The 21,882-nt window shown below is 37.2% G+C and overlaps 1 long non-coding RNA gene and 1 pseudogene across 4 annotated transcripts in view; one reads left to right on the top strand and one right to left on the bottom strand.

The window, feature by feature from the left end:
• The window catches only part of LOC143647101 (uncharacterized), a 129,963-nt gene that overhangs the window by 3,799 nt on the left and 104,282 nt on the right, over positions 1-21,882 (bottom strand). For 3 of the 4 annotated variants that reach the window (XR_013157857.1, XR_013157855.1, XR_013157858.1), the window contains one exon: positions 3,576-3,618. This is a non-coding gene — a long non-coding RNA (uncharacterized LOC143647101). Of the gene's footprint in view, positions 1-3,575; positions 3,619-19,384; positions 20,835-21,882 lie in introns of those variants that run through there. The other variant, XR_013157856.1, reaches the window with a different exon arrangement.
• On the top strand, positions 202-3,522 carry LOC143645686 (heat shock factor protein 5 pseudogene; annotated as a pseudogene).

Here is a 21,882-nt window from a genome sequence, read left to right as displayed (position 1 = left end):
GATAATACCAGACCCTATTCAAATATGATCTGCAGCAAGTGATAGAAAACCTGAAAAACAGGGGTTTAAGCATATGAAATTTCAAGTTTTTCATAAATCTGAAGCTCAGAGGTATAGTCTCTGGGGATGATATGTTAGCACCATAGTTTTTTAACAAATTCTTTGCCATCTTAGTGTGTAGTGTGCTTCCTTGTGTACAATATGGATGCTACTATTCCAGGTATCATGTCTCCATAACAATCAAAGGGGGAGGATGAAGGAAAAGGGCCAAAATTGATTGTGTGTTGACTTTAACCTATGTGAAAATATTTCTTGGAAGCCCCATTAAGTAATTTGCTCATAAAACTCAATGCTTAATGCCAACCCAAGGAAAGTTGAAAATTATATCAATAAAATATATTGATGCATATGAAACAATTGATGCAATTACATCAATAAAATGTATCAATAAATATATTGATGCATTTAAATAATTGGGGGTTCATTTATAAGGACAAAAAGAAGAATGGCTCCTGGGTAGTCAATTTGCAGCAACTGAGGTTAACAAAGATAAAGTAACTCATCAAAGTCACATACATGGCAAATAAAAGGCAGACCTGGGTTTTAAACAAGTCTAAGTCCAAAATACTGCTTTCTTGACCTCTGCTCAACAATTAGCAAATTGAGGATCCATGAATGTTGATGTGTTGTTTTATCAATCTAAAATGATGTTGCTTGGCAAAAATGTAAAAATTATTAAATTCAAACACGTGGGGGAAATACAAACTCACAATTCACTGTATTTATACTGGTCAGATAGAAATAGAATATCTTTATTGTAATGCTGATAATAGACACAATATTAGAAATACAATTTATGAATTTGACATTACATCTTGCTCTTCTCTAGCTGTCCATTTTTTCCCCACTATGGCCTGCACAGATATGTCTCTGTATTCTTTCCTTTTCTACCATTTAAAATGACATAATTTAATGCAATTTATTAAAGTCCTTTTCTATTTTTTAAATCTAAAATCTTTGTCAGAAACATCAAAAAAGCCCCAAGTATTCTAGAATAGAAAAAAGCTGAGGCAATTTAACTGTATTCTCTATGTAAATAGGAATTAAGTGAGCCCAGGTAGTCCTTGACTGAAGGAGGTGAAGTACCCAGTTCAGAGTTACCCAGCTATTAATAGGAATTAAGTGATCCCAGGTAGTCCTTGACTGAAGGAGGTGAAGTACCCAGTTCAGAGTTACCCAGCTATTAATTGATAGAGCTAAGACTTAACTCATGCAATATGTAGTCTTTGTCACTGACTTCTTTCACTTAGTTTAATGTTTCCAAAGTTTACCCATGTTGTACTTTATATCAGAACTTCACTTCTTTCTGTGGTAAATAATATTGCACTATATGCATATACCACATTTTATTTATGTATTCATCAGTTGATGGACATTTGAGTTGTTTATACCTTTTGGTTGTTATAAATAATGTTACTTTGAATAATCATGCAAGTTTTCATGCAGACCTGTTTTCAGTTTCCACGAATACACACCTAGGAGCAGAATTAATAGTCATATGATAACTTTGTGCTTAATCTTTTAGAGTTACAGCCAGATTATTTTCCAAAGTGTCTACCCATTTTACTTTCCCTCAGCATTGTATAAAGGTTCCACTTCCTGTTATCATTAAATATGTGGATTCTTAAAAATATTGTATAATTTTCTTGGCAGGTTTATTTGATGTTTTCAAAAGAACAAAGAACAGTTTTTGAAAAAAATTCAGGTTAATCACAGGTAGATAAGATTCTTATTAATGAAGTCTACTAACCTCAGGAATGATTGGCACCTTTTCCAAGGTGGGCCTGAGAGAAGGGATAAGAAGTGCCCAAAACATGTTTGAAAGGCTAAGGTCAAGAATTCATGGGTGAAGAATGGTATTTTCATGTTTTTGAGAGAGAGAGAGTTTGGTTTAGTTATCTTATGTAAAGGAATTCCCTGAGAAAAACCATCTCAGCATTTATGATGTTTTTAAAATATTCATTAATACGGCTAGAAATGTTATTGATGGAAGTTATTCAGACATGTGTCCTCCCAATTTGTATTTAGTAAAAGACTACAAATGTACCCTATGAAATCTCAACATTTAGTAATGATAACATGAAAATTTCCTAGAGAGATGCAGGCTAAAACTCATTTCCCAACCCATCAAGTCCAACACCTTCCCCGCCAAGCTGTGGTGGTTGGTGAATAACCCCTGGTACCACATGATCCACTGGGATGGCTGTAGCAAAGCACTGCTCATCCACCAGCTGCTCTTAGAGACCAAGCTGCTCGGTCAACCCAGGCTGGGGCCGAGTGTGGCAGTGGCAGGGGTGGCAGGGGTGGCAGGGGTGCAGGGCCTGAACCTGAGCTCTTCAAAACAAGAAACTTCACCAGCTTCATCTGCCAGCTCAACCTCTATGGCTTCTTCAAGGTGGTGCTGGGTGGGGCAGGTGGGCTGGTGGTGGCAGGCCAGTGGGTGATGGGATGTTCCACCACTTCCACAGCCCACATTTCCACCATGACCAGCAACAGCTACTCATGCACCTTGAGGCTCACCATTGCCAACAAGGCTGAGCTGGCTGGTGGCCTAGAGGGGCCCTACCACACATCTAACTACTTCCAGAGGCTCCTGATCATGTTAGCCTTTGCCTCTACCTCCACTTCCCCACTGCAGTGCCAGGAGCCACTGCCCCCAGGGCTCTGGCCTGAGCTGCATGGACTAGGCTGTCAGACAATTTTACTAGTCATTTCAGTGAGATAGTTTGTCTCCTTACTTCTATGTATCAACTTCATCCCACAACCACAATACTTTCCCTCTGAAAGGTTTAGAGTGGACCCAAATTCCTGCAGAAACATGGCAAAACCTCCTTGGAATGCACAAGCAGAGATGTCTCCCACTTTTTCAGATAAAGGGGTTCCATTTCCTGTAGTGCAGAGGATTCCAACTGAGGTTACCCATATGCTCCAGCCCAGTACAACTGTAAATGTTAAGCAAGGTCATCAAACAATTGTCAGGTCCTCCCCCAAATATAGTCATTATATACCCTCAGGACAGTACTCCCAAGCCTACAATCCAACAGCTCTGCTACAGTGCTGACCTCCTTCTACCCACATGGATGCTCTAAGTAGTTGTGTGACTCCCCCTACCTCTTCCTATGCACCCTGCAACTACTTCCAGAATCTTCCAATACAATACTCTTGTCCAGTTGAATTTCTGCCTCCTAATTGGCCTTACACTGCTGCTATGAAAATAAAAAGACAGATGTAAACCTAGAGGTTGTCTTTCAGACAGGTCAGTTGAATTCCTCCCCTAAATTGGAGCAGTTGCGTCATGATCCATCTCCATCTTTAGTAGTATTTTTTGCAGGAAGGGCTACCATTCACTGCCCACCAGGTGGAAGCCGGTATAAAATGCTAGACCAATCACCTGATAATATCTTGCCTTCAGAACAGATGGAGATTCCTTATTTCAGAAATGGGATCTGTGAGCAAGCCTAATAAAATCAGTTTATCCAGTCTAGCCAGAAACAGAGAAAAAAGAAGCAACTCACAGCAAGTAAAGTCCACTGATCTTCATCTATTCATGGATGTGGCCTGTGGGAAGAAGAACTAAAAGAGTGAGGAATGGGTAACTGCTATGACATTGTGCAGTAGCTGTAGCTAGAGGCAGACAAGCCTTGCACATGACACTCGGGATTTTTTCAGTTGTGTTAAGGAAAAAAACATTATTTGTTTTGCTAATTGAGAATTTTTGTTAATTAGGAATTGGGAATTTGATATTTACTACTGCTGTTTGGTTCGGATTACTTACCTTGACAAACCACTAAACATCTAGCAGCCATGCTTTTTTGCTGTCCAGATCCCTTTCAAATGAAAAATCTTGACCTTCTGTTATCACCCAGAAACATCTAAAATCTGCTACATCTATGGTGCTGGAGAACAACATATGTTTACTCTTGCCACTCTGAAACTAGACAGCACAACTCCAGTGGCGATTCCAGTCTGTTTCTAGTCACAGTGTGATCCTTTTAAAGAGGACTGTGGAGGGGGGGGAATGGCATGTGAGGTCACCAAGATCTCAGGTCTAAATGAGCCAGGGATTCCAGGGAAGAACTCTGGGGTAGAGCTAATTTTCTAAGTAATTAACCAGGAAATGTTCTTCCTTCCTAAGCCAGCATTCTGTTTCAAGAGTGAGGCATCTGGACTTGGGCCATCCATAAACTTAACAGCCCTGATTCTTTTGTATTAATGGGAGCATTCTTCTATTTTCTTATCTTTCTTTCATTTTAATAATACATTATCAGAAATGGTAAAAAGGGTTTTGTTAAGATGTCACTTATTTAAATGTTTTCTAAGGAAAATTTTTAATTTGTAAATATATTTATAAATGATGATAGATTTAAATGTTCTAATAGCTTTATATTTTTATTAATATTATCATATAGAAGGATGAAGGATCCATGTGTAATATTTTTCTTTTGAAGGAAAATGTACAAAGTATGAATAAAAACATTAAGGGATGTAGCATGGTGTTTTCTTATTTAGATTTTTACATTCAGTAGATATAAATCATACAGCTATGATCCTAATCAATGTTTATTGTATATTAAATATCTATTGCTCAGAACCTCACTTCTTGAATGAATCCAAATATCTGGAGTTGCACTAAATCCTGTTAGCCTTTCTAAATGTTCTGGAAATATCCTATAATTTTATGAGTTCCATATTCAAGACAGTTTGAGAAACACAGTTATAGATAATAAATCATTAGGTGTTAAGATTAGAGAAATAAGATACCTATAACAAAACATCATTACAAAATCAATGAGATAACAAGGGAGATATCCCTGGAATTAAACATATAAATGTGTATTAATATAATCTAATATACAGGCAATATGTGCTACAGTTAAACATTGACAATTTAAGGTACAAAATGAAAACTACCATGCTTTCTCACAAAACATTCCTAAATAACAACATAGGAGTCCAAATAAAAGTTTGATATTTTGATTTTCCCAAGACAGCATTACTGCAATAAGAATAAATGCTTGATAAATTTTATGCTAGGATGAAGGTTTAGTTAGCCCACCTATATCAGTGCTTGTATTAATACTTCAAAAATTAGGATGAAAAAGTGAACATGATATGATATAGCTGTTCCATTTTTCTAAAGATCAGTGGATTTTGAACTGTGCCCCAAGGAGCCCCAGGTCCCATAGTGCAATGGTTATGGAGGAAATTGGGGGACAAGGTAATTTTGTATATAGTTCAAGAGCTCCCAAGTGGAGAAGCATGGTTTTTGTTTAGGTTCCAGGTCAAATGGCAATGCTGTTAGTAACAACAAGAAAAACATAAAAACAAGAAAAGAACCTGGCACAGATGAGAAAATGGGTCTGTCTGCCAGGTTGTTCAATGGTGACTAACAAGTGGCTTAAAACATAAAGCACAGTTCATAATTTAACAAGCTAGCCAGAGGCATATAATTAACTTCAGGATTGGGTCATCATGTTATCAGAAACCTGTCCCTTTTCTTCCTTTCATTCTGCCTTCCATATCAAGTTGCCTTTCTCTGCAGACTTTTTTACCTCACAGACCATCTAATCAAAAGGTCACATCTCCATCTAATAAAGGTCACATCTCTATCTAATCAGAACATCACACTCACAACAGGAACATCACATCTCCATGTAGATAATAAAAAGTTTCTGCCCTACAGTACTGAATCAGGATAAAAAGAAATGGCCTCTGCAAGATTGGATCAGGATTAAAACATGGCTTCTGGGGTAGAAAATAGTTTCAAACTGGAACACAAGCCAAGAGAAAGTTATAGTTAAGCTGAATTCATAGCTGAAGAAGTGATTGTGATTCATGAGAAAGGGGCCATCAAACTTCCACAGACATTTCTGTGATCAGCAAGCTCTCATTTCCAGAGTTACTCAGGAGTTACTAAGGTTTTCAAGATTTTTCAGGGGAAAAAGTATGATGCCACATGAGTTATGAGTCCCAGTGAGAGGAAGGTCAACTAGCATGAATCAATTACTGCAGGGGAAGCCATCATTTTTCCATCAGATTAAATGACAACAACCAAGAAGACAGCTCTGACAATACACTGATGCTAGATGGCAAGTCTACAGTGTCTCCTTTTCAAATTAAGATAGTGCATATTCCACATCATTTTGGTCCTCCAGAAGACAGACCAAGGCAGAGTCATACGTGCAAGGGATTTACTGAGGGTGTCTTCTGTGACAGATAACGGGAAAAGAGAAAAGAGCAGAAGTGGAAAGACCTGACACAGGACAGACTAGAGACCCAAGGAAGAAGAGGTTGGATAATGGAAGCCTAGGTAGCTAGATCCCCTGACAGGAGTCCACCTCTGCTAAAGTAAGTATCAGCCAGTCCAACAGGAAGCCCCAGTGGAAAGCCTGCCCATGAATGGGTCCGACACTTGGGAAAACTAGCTGGGTCTTGGTGTTCCTGCTGTGTTGTGGAGATGCTGCAGCAGGGCAGTGCTAGCAGAGGGCACTGCCTACATCAAGACAGTCTTGTATGATTCCATAGCAGCCAATACTGCCTTTTACAAAACATTTATTGTGAAACATTTTAAATCACATAATAGGCAATGATTGCAGAAAAATATGCAAATAGAAATAAGGAAATAGAAAAATTGGTCAAATCCTATCACACATGAAAAGAACAATATCTGAACACTTTGTAAGTTTCCATATAAATATGAACCAAAAAATGCAAGTTATGCATGATTGCAGTTACACCAATGATTCCTTACATTCCTAAATAAGTTTGGTTTCAAACAACGTAAGTAAAATGATGACACACAGAAAAAGGTACAATCTCAAAACAAATTTACTATGAAAAAAATAAAGGAATATATGCTGATGGTGTTCCTCTAATTTATTAGTTTTGAGTACTGATTTATATGATCAGTGTGTATTTTTCATGGTGAAAACCACTATAGCCCCTTAATACCTTTCTGCTGAGCTAACACCTACAGCCCATTGGAAGCAATTTAAAGTGCTTGCCTCATTGCAGTGCTATCCAATTCTTGCAAGATATTTGACATCTTCTGCAGGCCACATCAACACCTTTTAAATATGTCTCTTCTATTGAAACCAATAATCCATTGGTACAATGAATTGCCTGGCTCCTGGAAATGTGAGGAATGCCTTGACTTTTCAAATGGCCTCAGCCTTTCATCCCTTCTGGGCAACTGTAAATATTCACTTGCTGCTCATATGTTACCAGGTTTCTGGTCATGCTGGGGTTAGTGTATTTTGTCAAAAGCCTCAACAATTAACATTGCAGAGCAACTGTTACCTGCAATAAATTAATTCATCATACATATAAAATCTTTTCCCTTGGAAATGGGCTAAGCAGGTGGCTCCAATTTTTATCAGTTGTGTTAAACAGTTTGTGTTAAACCATTGCTGTTAACTTTCAATTTTCCTTCCTTTGTGATAGCTTTTTGTGTGTGTCCCCAGAAGAGAAATTTAATCTAATTTACATACTTCCAAGTACACCAAAACCCAAAATGTGGCCATTGAAAAAGGTTAAAAGGTCAATCACCTTCCTTTTTTTTCTGCTCTGTTTTGTTTTCTTTTGTTTTTTTTAACCTGGCTGAGGATTGCAAAATTAAAAAATCAACATTCCTTTTTCTGTACACAAAACAAGTTTTTTTAAAAATTGAGAGATCTGGGTAGCTTTACATAGAAAGCAACAGTGAAAAGGGGAGGAGGAAGGGGTTAAGGGGTGAAGGAGAAGGGTCCCAACCCCCAGGACCCTGGAGACCTTGAGCTCTAGGGGACCCTGACCTGGCAGGGGTCAGCTGTCAGCTCTGAGTGTTTCCTGACAGGAAAGGCCCCTCTGGGGATCTGGCCAACAAGGATTTCCTTGGAATCCTGGGCTCAGTGGTGGGGTGGGGGTCAGGGAGGTAGGAGGTGGGTTCCTGGGACCCAGGGGACCCAGCAGAGGGAGCATGTCTTTCCCTGAGCACGCACCATGCCATGATGCGGCCAGGTGACTTGGAAACTGGGGGCCTGGGGCAAACCCATGGTCTCACGAGGTGCATGCATGCATATGATCACATGTGCATAGTTGTAGAGGAACCTCATGGGTGCAGAAGGAACCAGAACAGAGGTCTTTGGGGGTTTATGCAAATGGCCACTGAGGGCAAACATAGCCTTGCCTGGTGGAAGTGGTGGGATACACTTGTCCTCCCCAGGGCAGGATCTGCTGGACCCAAAGACCCAGCTGCTGTCCCTGGAGGGCATGGCCAGCGCCCCCCCACCACGCTTGGCGCCCCGGGCTGGCTGGGAAATTTGGACAGGCGCTCCCCCAAGCAGCAGAGGCCGGTGACCCTCCCCGCGCGTGAATCCCTGGGCCGGCTGGGAGATTCGGACTGGCACTCCCCCAAGCCACTTCGGCTGGCAACCCCCCCCACAGCGAGAGTTTTCCAAAGTTAAAGGAGCCACAGCATCTTTTACTGGTGGGACCTGCAGACAGATGAGCGCCATGAGCGCCACCTACTGGGCAGGATAAGAAAAAGAGAGCCCAAAGATTTCACAGAAAAATCTTTCAAGCTGCTGGGTCTCACACCCAGGGAAATCTGATTAAATGCCCAGATGCCAGCAGAAGTTAACGGATCACGCTCAGAAAACTGAAGATATGGCCCAGTCAAAGGAACAAACCAATAGTTGAAATGAGATACAGGAGCTGAGACAACTAATGCTGAATATACGAACAGAAATGGAAAACCTCTTCAAAAACGAAATCGATAAATTGAGGGAGGACATGAAGAAGACATGGGCTGAACAAAAAGAAGAAATAGAATAACTGAAAAAACAAATCACAGAACTTATAGAAGTGAAGGATAAAGTAGAAAAGATGGAAAAAGCAATGGATACCTACAATGGTAGATTTAAAGAGACAGAAGATAGAATTAGTGATTTGGAGGATGGAACATCTGAATTCCAAAAAGAAACAGAAACTATCGGGAAAAGAATGGAAAAATTTGGACAGGGTATCAGGGAACTCAAGGATAATATGAAGCGCACAAATATACGTGTTGTGGGTGTCCCAGAAGGAGAAGAGAAGGGAAAAGGAGGAGAAAAACTAATGGAAGAAATTATCACTGAAAATTTCCCAACTCTTATGAAAGACCTAAAATTACAGATCCAAGAAGTGCAGCGCACCCCAAAGAGATTAGACCCAAATAGGCATTCTCCAAGACACTTACTCGTTAGAATGTCTGAGGTCAAAGAGAAAGAGAGGATCTTGAAAGCAGCAAGAGAAAAACAATCCATCACATACAAGGGAAACCCAATAAGACTATGTGTAGATTTCTCAGCAGAAACCATGGAAGCTAGAAGACAGTGGGATGATATATTTAAATCACTAAAAGAGAAAAACTGCCAACCAAGACTCATATATCCAGCAAAATTGTCCTTCAAAAATGAGGGAGAAATTAAAAAATTCTCAGACAAAAAGTCACTGAGAGAATTTGTGACCAAGAGACCAGCTCTGCAAGAAATACTAAAGGGAGCACTAGAGTCAGATACAAAAAGACAGAAGAGAGAGGTATGGGGAAGAGTGTAGAAAGAAGGAAAATCAGATATGATATATATAATACAAAAGGCAAAATGTTAGAGGAAAATATTATCCATAAGTAATAACACTTAATGTTAATGGACTGAATTCCCCAATCAAAAGACATAGATTGGCAGAATGGATTAAAAAACAGGATCCTTCTATATCCTGTCTACAGGAAAGACATCTTAGACCCAAAGATAAACATAGGTTGAAAGTGAAAGGTTGGGAAAAGATATTTCATGCAAATAACAACCAGAAAAGAGCAGGAGTGGCTATATTAATATCCAACAAATTAGACTTCAAATGTAAAACAGTTAAAAGAGACAAAGAAGGACACTATATACTAATAAAAGGAACAATTCAACATGAAGAAATAACAATCATAAATATTTACGCACCGAACCAGAATGCCCCAAAATACATGAGGAATACACTGCAAACACTGAAGAGGGAAATAGACACATATACCATAATAGTTGGAGACTTCAATTCACCACTCTCATCAATGGACAGAACATCTACACAGAGGATGAATAAAGAAATAGAGAACCTGAATATTACTATAAATGAACTTGACTTAACAGACATTTATAGGACATTACATCCCACAACAGCAGGATACACCTTTTTTTCAAGTGCTCATGGATCATTCTCAAAGATAGACCATATGCTGGGTCACAAAGCAAGTCTTAACAAATTTAAAAATATTGAAATCATACACAACACTTTCTCGGATCATAAAGGAATGAAGTTGGAAATCAATAATAGGCGGAGGGCCAGAAAATTCATAAATACATGGAGGCTCAACAACACACTCTTAAACAACAAGTGGGTCAAAGAAGAAATTGCAAGAGAAATTAGTAAATACCTAGAGGCAAATGAAAATGAAGATACAACATATCAAAACTTATGGGACGCAGCAAAGGCAGTGCTAAGAGGGAAATTTATTGCCCTAAATGCCTTTATCAGAAAAGAAGAAAAGGCAAAAATGCAGGAATTAACTGTCCACTTGGAAGAACTGGAGAAAGAACAGCAAACTAATCCCAAAGCAAGCAAAAGGAAAGAAATAACAAAGGTTAGAGCAGAAATAAATGAAATTGAAAACATGAAAACAATAGAGAAAATCAATAAGACCAGAAGTTGGTTCTATGAGAAAATCAACAAGATTGATGGGCCCTTAGCAAGATTGACAAAAAGAAGAAGAGAGAGGATGCAAATAAATAAGATTAGAAATGAAAGAGGAGACATAACTACTGACCTCACAGAAATAAAGGAGGTAATAACAGGATACTATGAACAACTTTACGCTAATAAATACAACAATTTAGAAGAAATGGACAGGTTCCTGGAAAGACATGAACAACCAACTTTGACTCAAGAAGAAATAGACGACCTCAACAAGCCAATCACAAGTAAAGAGATTGAATTAGTTATTCAAAAGCTCCCTAAAAAGAAAAGTCCAGGACCAGACGGCTTCACATGTGAATTCTATCAAACATTCCAGAAAGAATTAGTACCTACTCTCCTCAAACTCTTCAACATAATCGAAGTGGAGGGAAAACTACCTAATTCATTCTATGAAGCCAACATCACCCTCATACCAAAACCAGGCAAAGATATTACAAAAAAAGAAAACTACAGACCAATCTCTCTAATGAATACAGATGCAAAAATCCTCAATAAAATTCTAGCAAATCGTATCCAACAACACATTAAAAGAATTATACATCATGACCAAGTAGGATTCATCCCAGGTATGCAAGGATGGTTCAACATAAGAAAATCAATTAATGTAATACACCATATCAACAAATCAAAGCAGAAAAATCACATGATCATCTCAATTGATGCAGAGAAGGCATTTGACAAGATTCAACATCCTTTCCTGCTGAAAACACTTCAAAAGATAGGAATACAAGGGAACTTCCTTAAAATGATAGAGGGAATATATGAAAAACCCACAGCTAATATCATCCTCAATGGGGAAAAATTGAAAACTTTCCCCCTAAGATCAGGAACAAGACAAGGATGTCCACTATCACCACTATTATTCAACATTGTGTTGGAAGTTCTAGCCAGAGCAATTAGGCAAGAAAAAGAAATACAAGGCATCAAAATAGGAAAGGAAGAAGTAAAACTATCACTGTTTGCAGACGATATGATACTATATGTAGAAAACCCAGAAAAATCCACAACAAAATTACTAGAGCTAATAAATGAGTACAGCAAAGTAGCAGGCTACAAGATCAACATTCAAAAATCTGTAGCTTTTCTATACACTAGTAATGAGCAAGCTGAGGCGGAAATCAAGAAACGAATCCCATTTACAATCGCAACTAAAAGAATAAAATACCTAGGAATAAATTTAACCAAAGAGACAAAAAACCTATATAAAGAAAACTACAAAAAACTGTTAAAAGAAATCACAGAAGACCTAAATAGATGGAAGGGCATACCGTGCTCATGGATTGGAAGACTAAATATAGTTAAGATGTCAATCCTACCTAAATTGATTTACAGATTCAATGCAATACCAATCAAAATCCCAACAACTTATTTTTCAGAAATAGAAAAACCAATAAGCAAATTTATCTGGAAGGGCAGGGTGCCCCGAATTGGTAAAAACATCTTGAGGAAAAAAAACGAAGCTGGAGGTCTCGCGCTGCCTGACTTTAAGGCATACTATGAAGTCACAGTGGTCAAAACACCATGGTATTGGCATAAAGATAGATATATCGACCAATGGAATCGAATAGAGTGCTCAGATATAGACCCTCTCATCTATGGACATTTGATCTTTGATAAGGCAGTCAAGCCAACTCACCTGGGACAGAGCAGTCTCTTCAATAAATGGTGCCTAGAGAACTGGATATTCATATGCCAAAGAATGAAAAAAGACCCATCTCTCACACCCTATACAAAAGTTAACTCAAAATGGATCAAAGATCTAAACATTAGGTCTAAGACCATAAAACAGATAGAGGAAAATGTTGGGAGATATCTTATGGATCTTACAACTGGAGGTGGTTTTATGGACCTTAAACCTAAAGCAAGAACACTGAAGAAGGAAATAAATAAATGGGAGCTCCTCAAAATTAAACACTTTTGTGCATCAGAGAACTTCATCAAGAAAGTAGAAAGACAGCCTACACAATGGGAGACAATATTTGGAAACGACATATCAGATAAAGGTCTAGTATCCAGAATTTATAAAGAGATTATTCAACTCAACAACAAAAAGACAGCCAACCCAATTACAAAATGGGAAAAAGACTTAAACAGACACCTACCAGAAGAAGAAATACGGATGGCCAAGAGGCACATGAAGAGATGCTCAATGTCCCTGGCCATTAGAGAAATGCAAATCAAAACCACAATGAGATATCATCTCACACCCACCAGAATGGCCATTATCAACAAAACAGAAAATGACAAGTGCTGGAGAGGATGCGGAGAAAGAGGCACACTTATCCACTGTTGGTGGGAATGTCAAAGGGTGCAACCACTGTGGAAGGCAGTTTGGCGGTTCCTCAAAAAACTGAATATAGAATTGCCATACGACCCAGCAATACCATTGCTAGGTATCTACTCAAAGGACTTAAGGGCAAAGACACAAACGGACATTTGCACACCAATGTTTATAGCAGCGTTGTTTGCAATTGCAAAGAGATGGAAACAGCCAAAATCTCCATCAACAGAAGAGTGGCTAAACAAACTGTGGTATATACATACGATGGAATATTATGCAGCTTTAAGACAAGATAAACTTATGAACCATGTAATAACATGGATGGACCTAGAGAATATTATGCTGTTAAAGGACAAATACTGTATGGTCCCACTGATGTGAACAGACATTCGAGAATAAACTTGAAATATGTCATTGGTAACAGAGTTCAGCAGGAGTTAGAAACAGGGTAAGACAATGGGTAATTGAAGCTGAAGGGATACAGACTGTGCAACAGGACTAGATACAAAAACTCAAAAATGGACAGCACAATAATACCTAATTGTAAAGTAATCATGTTAAAATACTGAATGAAGCTGCATCTGAGCTATAGGGTTTTTTTTGTTTTTGTTTGCTTGTTGGTTTGTTTGTTGTTGTTTTTTACTATTACTACTACTTTTATTTCTTTTCTTTATATTAACATTTTATATCTTTTTCTGTTGTGTTGCTAGTTCCTCTAAACCGATGCAAATGTACTAAGAAACAATGATCATGCATCTATGTGATGATGTTAAGAATTACTGAGTGCATATGTAGAATGGTATGATTTCTAAATGTTGTGTTAATTTCTTTTTTTTTTTTCCGTTAATAAAAAATAAAAAAAAAAAAATAAAAAAAAAACAAAAAAACAGGATCCTTCTATATCCTGTCTACAGGAAACACATCTTAGACCCAAAGATAAACATAGGTTGAAAGTGAAAGGTTGGGAAAAGATATTTCATGCAAATAACAACCAGAAAAGAGCAGGAGTGGCTATATTAATATCCAACAAATTAGACTTCAAATGTAAAACAGTTAAAAGAGACAAAGAAGGACACTATATACTAATAAAAGGAACAATTCAACATGAAGACATAACAATCATAAATATTTACGCACCGAACCAGAATGCCCCAAAATACATGAGGAATACACTGCAAACACTGAAAAGGGAAATAGACACATATACCATAATAGTTGGAGACTTCAATTCACCACTCTCTTCAATGGACAGAACATCTAGACAGAGGATCAGTAAAGAAATACAGAATCTGAATGTTACTATAAATGAGCTAGACTTAACAGACATTTATAGGACATTACATCCCACAACAGCAGGATACACCTTTTCCTCAAGTGCTCATGGATCATTCTCAAAGATAGACCATATGATGGGTCGCAAAGCAAGTCTTAACAAATTTAAAAAGATTGAAATCATACACAACACTTTCTCGGATCATAAAGGAATGAAGTTGGAAATCAATAATGGGCCGAGTGCCAGAAAATTCACAAATACGTGGAGGCTCAACCACACACTTTTAAACAACGAGTGGGTCAAAGAAGAAATTGCAAGAGAAATTAGTAAATATCTCAAGGCGAAGGAAAATGAAAACACAACACATCAAAACTTATGGAATGCAGCAAAGGCAGTGCTAAGAGGGAAATTTATTGCCCTAAATGCCTATATCAGAAAAGAAGAAAAGGATTCTTCTGCAAAAATGCAGGAATTAACTGTCCACTTGGAAGAACTGGAGAAAGAACAGCAAACTAACCCCAAAGCAAGCAAAAGGAAAGAAATAACAAAGATTAGAGCAGAAATAAATGAAATTGAAAACATGAAAACAATAGAGAAAATCAATAAGACCAGAAGTTGGTTCTATGAGAAAATCAATAAGATTGATGGGCCCTTATCAAGATTGACAAAAAGAAGAAGAGAGAGCATGCAAATAAATAAGATCAGAAATGGAAGAGAAGACATAACTACTGACCTCACAGAAATAAAGGAGGTAATAACAGGATACTATGAACAACTTTATGCTAATAAATACAACAACATAGATGAAATGGACAAGTTCCTAGAAAGGCATGAACAACCAACCTTGACTCAAGAAGAAATAGATGACCTCCACAAACCAATCACAAGTAAAGAAATTGAACTAGTCATTCAAAAGCTTCCTAAAAAGAAAAGTCCAGGACCAGACGGCTTCACATGTGAATTCTATCAAACATTCCAGAAAGAATTAGTACCAACTCTCCCCAAACTCTTCAAAAAAATCGAAGTGGAGGGAAAACTACCTAATTCATTCTATGAAGCCAATATCACCCTCATACCAAAACCAGGCAAAGATATTACAAAAAAAGAAAACTACAGACCAATCTCTCTAATGAATATAGATGCAAAAACCCTCAATAAAATTCTAGCAAATCGTATCCAACAACACATTAAAAGAATTATACATCATGACCAAGTAGGATTCATCCCAGGTATGCAAGGATGGTTCAACATAAGAAAACCAATTAATGTAATACACCATATCAACAAATCAAAGCAGAAAAATCACATGATCATCTCAATTGATGCAGAGGAGGCATTTGACAAGATTCAACATCCTTTCCTGTTGAAAACACTTCAAAAGATAGGAATACAAGGGTACTTCCTTAAAATGATAGAGGGAATATATGAAAAACCCACAGCTAATATCATCCTCAATGGGGAAAAATTGAAAACTTTCCCCGAAAGATCAGGAACAAGACAAGGATGTCCACTATCACCACTAATATTCAACATTGTGTTGGAGGTTCTAGCCAAAGCAATTAGACAAGAAAAAGAAGTGCAAGGCATCAAAATTGGAAAGAAAGAAGTAAAACTATCACTGTTTGCAGACAATATGATACTGTACGTCGAAAACCTGGAAAAATCCACAACAAAGCTACTAGAGCTAATAAATGAGTACAGCAAAGTAGCAGGTTGCAAGATCGACATTCAAAAATCTGTACCATTTCTGTACACTAGTAATGAACAAGCTGAGGGGGAAATCAAGAAACGAATCCCATTTCTAATCGTAACTAAAAGAATAAAATACCTAGGAATAAATTTAACTAAAGAGACAAAAAACCTATATAAAGAAAACTACAAAAAACTGCTAAAAGAAATCAAAGAAGACCTAAATAGATGGAAGGGCATACCGTGCTCATGGATTGGAAGACTAAATATAGTTAAGATGTTAATCCTACCTAAATTGATTCACAGATTCAATGCAATACCAATCAAAATCCCAACAACTTATTTTTCAGAAACAGAAAAACCAATAAGCAAATTTATCTGGAAGGGCAGGGTGCCCCGAATTGCTAAAAACATCTTGAGGAAAAAAAACGAAGCTGGAGGTCTCGCGCTACCTGACTTGAAGGCATATTATGAAGCCACAGTGGGCAAAACACCATGGTATTGGCATAAAGATAGATATATCGACCAATGGAATCGAATAGAGTCTTTAGATATAGATCCTCTCATCTATGGACATTTGATTTTTGATAAGGCAGTCAAGCCAACTCACCTGGGACAGAACAGTCTCTTCAATAAATGGTGCCTAGAGAACTGGATATCCATATGCAAAAGAATGCAAGAAGACCCATATCTCACACCCTACACAAAAGTTAACTCAAAATGGATCAAAGATCTAAACATTAGGTCTAAAACCATAAAACAGTTAGAGGAAAATGTAGGGAGATATCTTATGAATCTTACAATTGGAGGCAGTTTTATGGACCTTAAACCTAAAGCAAGAGCACTGAAGAAGGAAATAAATAAATGGGAACTCCTCAAAATTAAACACTTTTGTGCATCAAAGAACTTCATCAAAAAGTAGAAAGACAGCCTACACAATGGGAGATGATATTTGGAAACGACATATCAGATAAAGGTCTAGTATCCAGAATTTATAATGAGATTGTTCAACTCAACAACAAAAAGACAGCCAACCCAATTACAAAATGGGAAAAAGACTTGAATAGACACCTCTCAGAGGAGGAAATGCAAATGGACAAAAGGCACATGAAGAGATGCTCAATGTCCCTGGCCATTAGAGAAATGCAAATCAAAACCACAATGAGATATCATCTCACACCCACCAGAATGGCCATTATCAACAAAACAGAAAATGACAAGTGCTGGAGAGGATGCGGAGAAAGAGGCACACTTATCCACTGTTGGTGGGAATGTCAAAGGGTGCAACCACTGTGGAAGGCAGTTTGGCGGTTCCTCAAAAAGCTGAATATAGAATTGCCATACGACCCAGCAATACCATTGCTAGGTATCTACTCAAAGGACTTAAGGGCAAAGACACAAACGGAATTTCCACACCAATATTTATAGCAGCGTAATTTACAATTGCAAAGAGATGGAAACAGCCAAAATGTCCATCAACATAAGAATGGCTAAACAAACTGTGGTATATACATACGATGGAATATTATGCATCTTTAAGACAAGATAAACTTATGAAGCATGTAATAACATGGATGGACCTAGAGAACATTATGCTGAGTGAGTCCATCCAAAAACTAAAGGACAAATACTGTATGGTCCCACTGATGTGAACGGACATTCGAGAATAAACTTGGAATATGTCATTGGTAACAGAGTCCAGCAGGAGTTAGAAACAGGGTAAGATAATGGGTAACTGGAGCTGAAGGGATACAGACTGTGCAACAGGACTAGATACAAAAACTCAGAAATGGACAGCACAATAATACCTAAGTGTAAATAATCATGCCAGAACACTGAATGAAGCTGCATCTGAGGTATAGGTTTTTTGTTTTGTTTTCTTTTACTATTATTATTACTTTTATTTCTTTTCTCTATATTCACATTCTATATCTTTTTCTGTTGTGTTGCTACTTCCTCTAAACCGATGCAAATGTACTAAGAAACGATGATCATGCATCTATGTGATGATGTTGAGAATTACTGATTGCATATGTAGAATGGTATGATTTTTAAATGTTGGGTTAATTTCTTTTTATTCTGTTAATTAGTAAAAAAAAAATAAAAAAAATAAAAAAAAGAGGACCAGACAAGTTATTCACAATGTGGGAAATATTAACCCCGATTAGGAAATAAGCTCATAACAGTTAAATAAACAGTGAAGAATTCCCTAGTGAAACTTTTTTTCATTTAATATCAACTTCAACTGATGGTCAGTGGGTGATAGTTTTCCAAAAAACAGTCTAAAAAATTAGTAGTGCAGTCATCAACTGGAAAGGAATTTGGCAATACGTATCAATGCTTTTGATGCTTTCTTAACCAGTTCATATTACAAACCTGTCACAGCTTTGATACTGAAAGCTAACTTAAATGGTACGAAGTGCGAACCTACTGGACTGCAGATTTTGAACCATCTTTTGATTTGGACAATTCTTCATGAATCTTTAAGAAAAATATACATTTTTCCATAAAATTACACAATCATGTTAAAATTTGCATTAAATTGCAAGTATTCATTGATCCCCTGAAGCATAAATTTGGATGAATTAGGTCCCTCTCTTTTCTCTCTTTATCTCACTCTCTCTCATTAAGACAAGTTGGAGTGATGCAAAATTAAAATTAAAATTCTGAAAAATCAAGCACACATTTACTAGATGACCAAGAGTGGTTCATTCTAGGAGGTCAAAATTTAGAAATTGTGTTAATATAATGTAGCACACAGAACCCAAAAACTTAAACAATCTTATCAACAAGTAACTGGACTACTCGTGGAATCTGAGTGAGAAAAGAGACATTTTAAGTGAACTGATTCAAAGTTATGGACCATTTGAAAATAAATCAAGGGTGGTGAACAAAACTTTGTATATATATATGCAACAGTTCACAGAGAGGCATCTCCAGGTAATGTGAATTTAAATAACCAAGTCAAAATTACATGTTTTATATAGCAAATGAATAATACACTTATATCTTATTTTTAAAATCCACAAAGAGTTATAAAATTGAAGAATGAAGACTAAGAACTGTGACACTTAGAAAGAAAAAATAAATGACTTTGTTCAGGAATGACATTGAAATTAATAACATGATAATTAATTAATAACATAATTCATGATATAAATTAAAACATGATAGATGATACCAAAAATATAAATCTGTGAATGTCTAATGGACTTTAAATGATAGCTGTTTTTAAAAATATAAAGATTTTTAATTCCATTAGCCAAAATAATGGGATTTTTTCTTTACATTTTCTACTTTCTTTATAAGTGTTGTGCATACAAAATCTTTTCCCAATTTATCTAGCATGTAGTTATTTGTCCACTTTTTCATTAGGCTTTTGTTTCCTATATTTCTTTATACTTTAAATAATCATAAATTTTGCCCTAAATTTTTTGTTTCCAAAATGTTTATTCTGGGCCAATTGTCCTAACATATTTTATTAGCTTACAATGTAACTGGTTTATCACACTGCTTGAATTATGATGGGGTGATGACATGAGATAGTTTTATTGTTGTCCCCTGCTATTGACTTATAACATATTTTCTCGAACCTTGCTTCTTTAACTCTTCATGTCAATGTCTTGGGCATATCCTTTAGCTTTCAAGTCATTTTGACACATTAAAAAGTATACTTCTGTCTAAGTCACTTTAAAACATCATTCTCATATCCAGATTTAGCTTTCTGTCTCGCCAATCCTCGCATTCTAACTCACACTCAACCTGCGCCCTGAGAGACCCACCCTGAAGGAAGCAGGTTTATTCTACTGGCCCTCTTCCTGACCATTTCCTTCTTCACTTTGTCAAGCTCTATTTTTGTTTCATTTTGTTTAGGCTCCTATAGATTTGGGTAAAGGGATTGGAGGGCTATGTAAAGAGATCACTGATATTTTGAAGCCTTTATATGAAGAATGAAGTATGTATATCAATGTGTGAGCAATGCTATGTTGCACATTCTTCAGTAGACCCACTTAGAGGACTCCCATTGCATCATTTCTCAATATTTCTAAATGGTCATTCATCACCTGCCTTTAGTCCTTGTAATTCAAACAAGATGGCCTGTGCTCAACTGTAACTTTTCTTTGGGCCTGTATTATAAGCACAACATTCAGTCTTCTTTCCTAGAGTACTGACAACATGACATGTGCTCAACTGTAATTTATTCACGTGGCTCACAGAAAACCCACCAGCCAAGTGTTCTTTCCAAGCTAAATTTAGAGTTTCTGGTTCTGTCTCTCTAAATTGATATATCTGATTCTCTTCTGATCTTCCAATTCAAATCAAAACAAGGTGAATATCAGCTACTCTTCTGAACAAGCAGTTTTCTGAAAAAGACACAAGCTGCTCCTGTCTCCTTCCACCAGGTGACCTTATTCTATATAGGTGGTCCTTTTAGCTGTCACATCTCTTGACCTAAGGAAACAACCACAGTATTCCTCCCTGGGCTAATGATGCAGACTCTCATGGATTTCATAGCTCAATAAACATTTCCCTAAACAGTTCTCTTTTGTTCTTATAAAATGGTGAAGGGTGATGGAGTCATGGTCTCAGGGCCAGATAGACTACCTCTTAGTGCTGTAGAACAGATTATTTAACTTTTTGGCATATGTCTCCATAACAACAGAGAAATTACACTTTGTTAATCTCACCTTTGGGGCTTTACCTGCAATTCTGAGACTATCTGATTTGCTCAATATCCTTTTGTGTAGATTCCACAGAAGAATTTTAAGCTACCTAGAACAGAATTTTAAAAGATTTCAGTTCTCTACAATAGAACGACAGCATTTTTTCCAACAATCTAAACCATTATTAGAGTACTCATTCTTCAATGGTCTGTAAGGAATAGCCCAGGCCATGTGATAGCATTCAGTTCAAGGCTAATCTTGATTTGATCAGTTTGAATCAATCCAGGGGTTGGGCTGAGACAATCAGATTCTTTTTCTCAATGATTTAAATTGCGAGATACCAGACATACTCAGTCCAAAATATGATTCAGTACATGAATGAAAACTTTAGTTAAAATTGGGACTGGGAGTAATGTTGGACTTTTGGGTGAGAAGACATATAGAGAGAAGGGGAGAGATTAAAATCCACACTGGCAAAGTTGTGCAAAACAGGGAGATGCCCTGTAAGTATATAGTTGCTCCAAAACCAGGCTTTATTTGTTCTTGCTGGTGTTTGTAGGATTCTCTATCTCACAAACAGAAAGTCCCCCTTTGTTTATGCTGTTTTAAAAGGGTCCATGTTCTTTGCAAGGGACAAATATTAAATAAAAACACCTTGGGGAATCAATTTTATCTGATTCATCAATGTAGAAATGGGATTTAGTATCGTTTAGAAGAATGAGCTGAGAGAAGCTACTGGAATTAAATATGGACAGTCAGTATTTACTTGGCCTGACCATGTCATCCATGCACCCATCATGCTAATGTGACCATATTTTGCATCTCTTTTCTTGTCTGCACAACAGCTCTATATAAGCAAATCCTCTGTGTCAGCATTCACGAAGAAATTCTTCAACATTCCTCCTGTAACCACCCTGTGATCAGTCTGTTCCCCTTCAGGCTCTTACCCTTTCTGGAAGGACAGAAGTAGTAACTGGATACCACAGAAACCTTCTGGAAAGTTCTGTTTCAGCTTTTGCTGAAGGTAATGTTCATGTCACCAAGCTACAGGGAAATTTCTCTACTTACCTAAGGCTATGACCAGATGTCCTAGTCAAAATGGCACATTCCCTGTAAGGTTAGACTCAACTCAGTTTTGACTGCTAAATCCTCCCTCC

Source organism: Tamandua tetradactyla, chromosome 9 (assembly GCF_023851605.1).
Source record: "Tamandua tetradactyla isolate mTamTet1 chromosome 9, mTamTet1.pri, whole genome shotgun sequence".
In the NCBI taxonomy this organism is placed as follows: Eukaryota; Metazoa; Chordata; class Mammalia; order Pilosa; family Myrmecophagidae; genus Tamandua; species Tamandua tetradactyla.
This window is presented reverse-complemented; position numbering and strand designations above follow the sequence as displayed.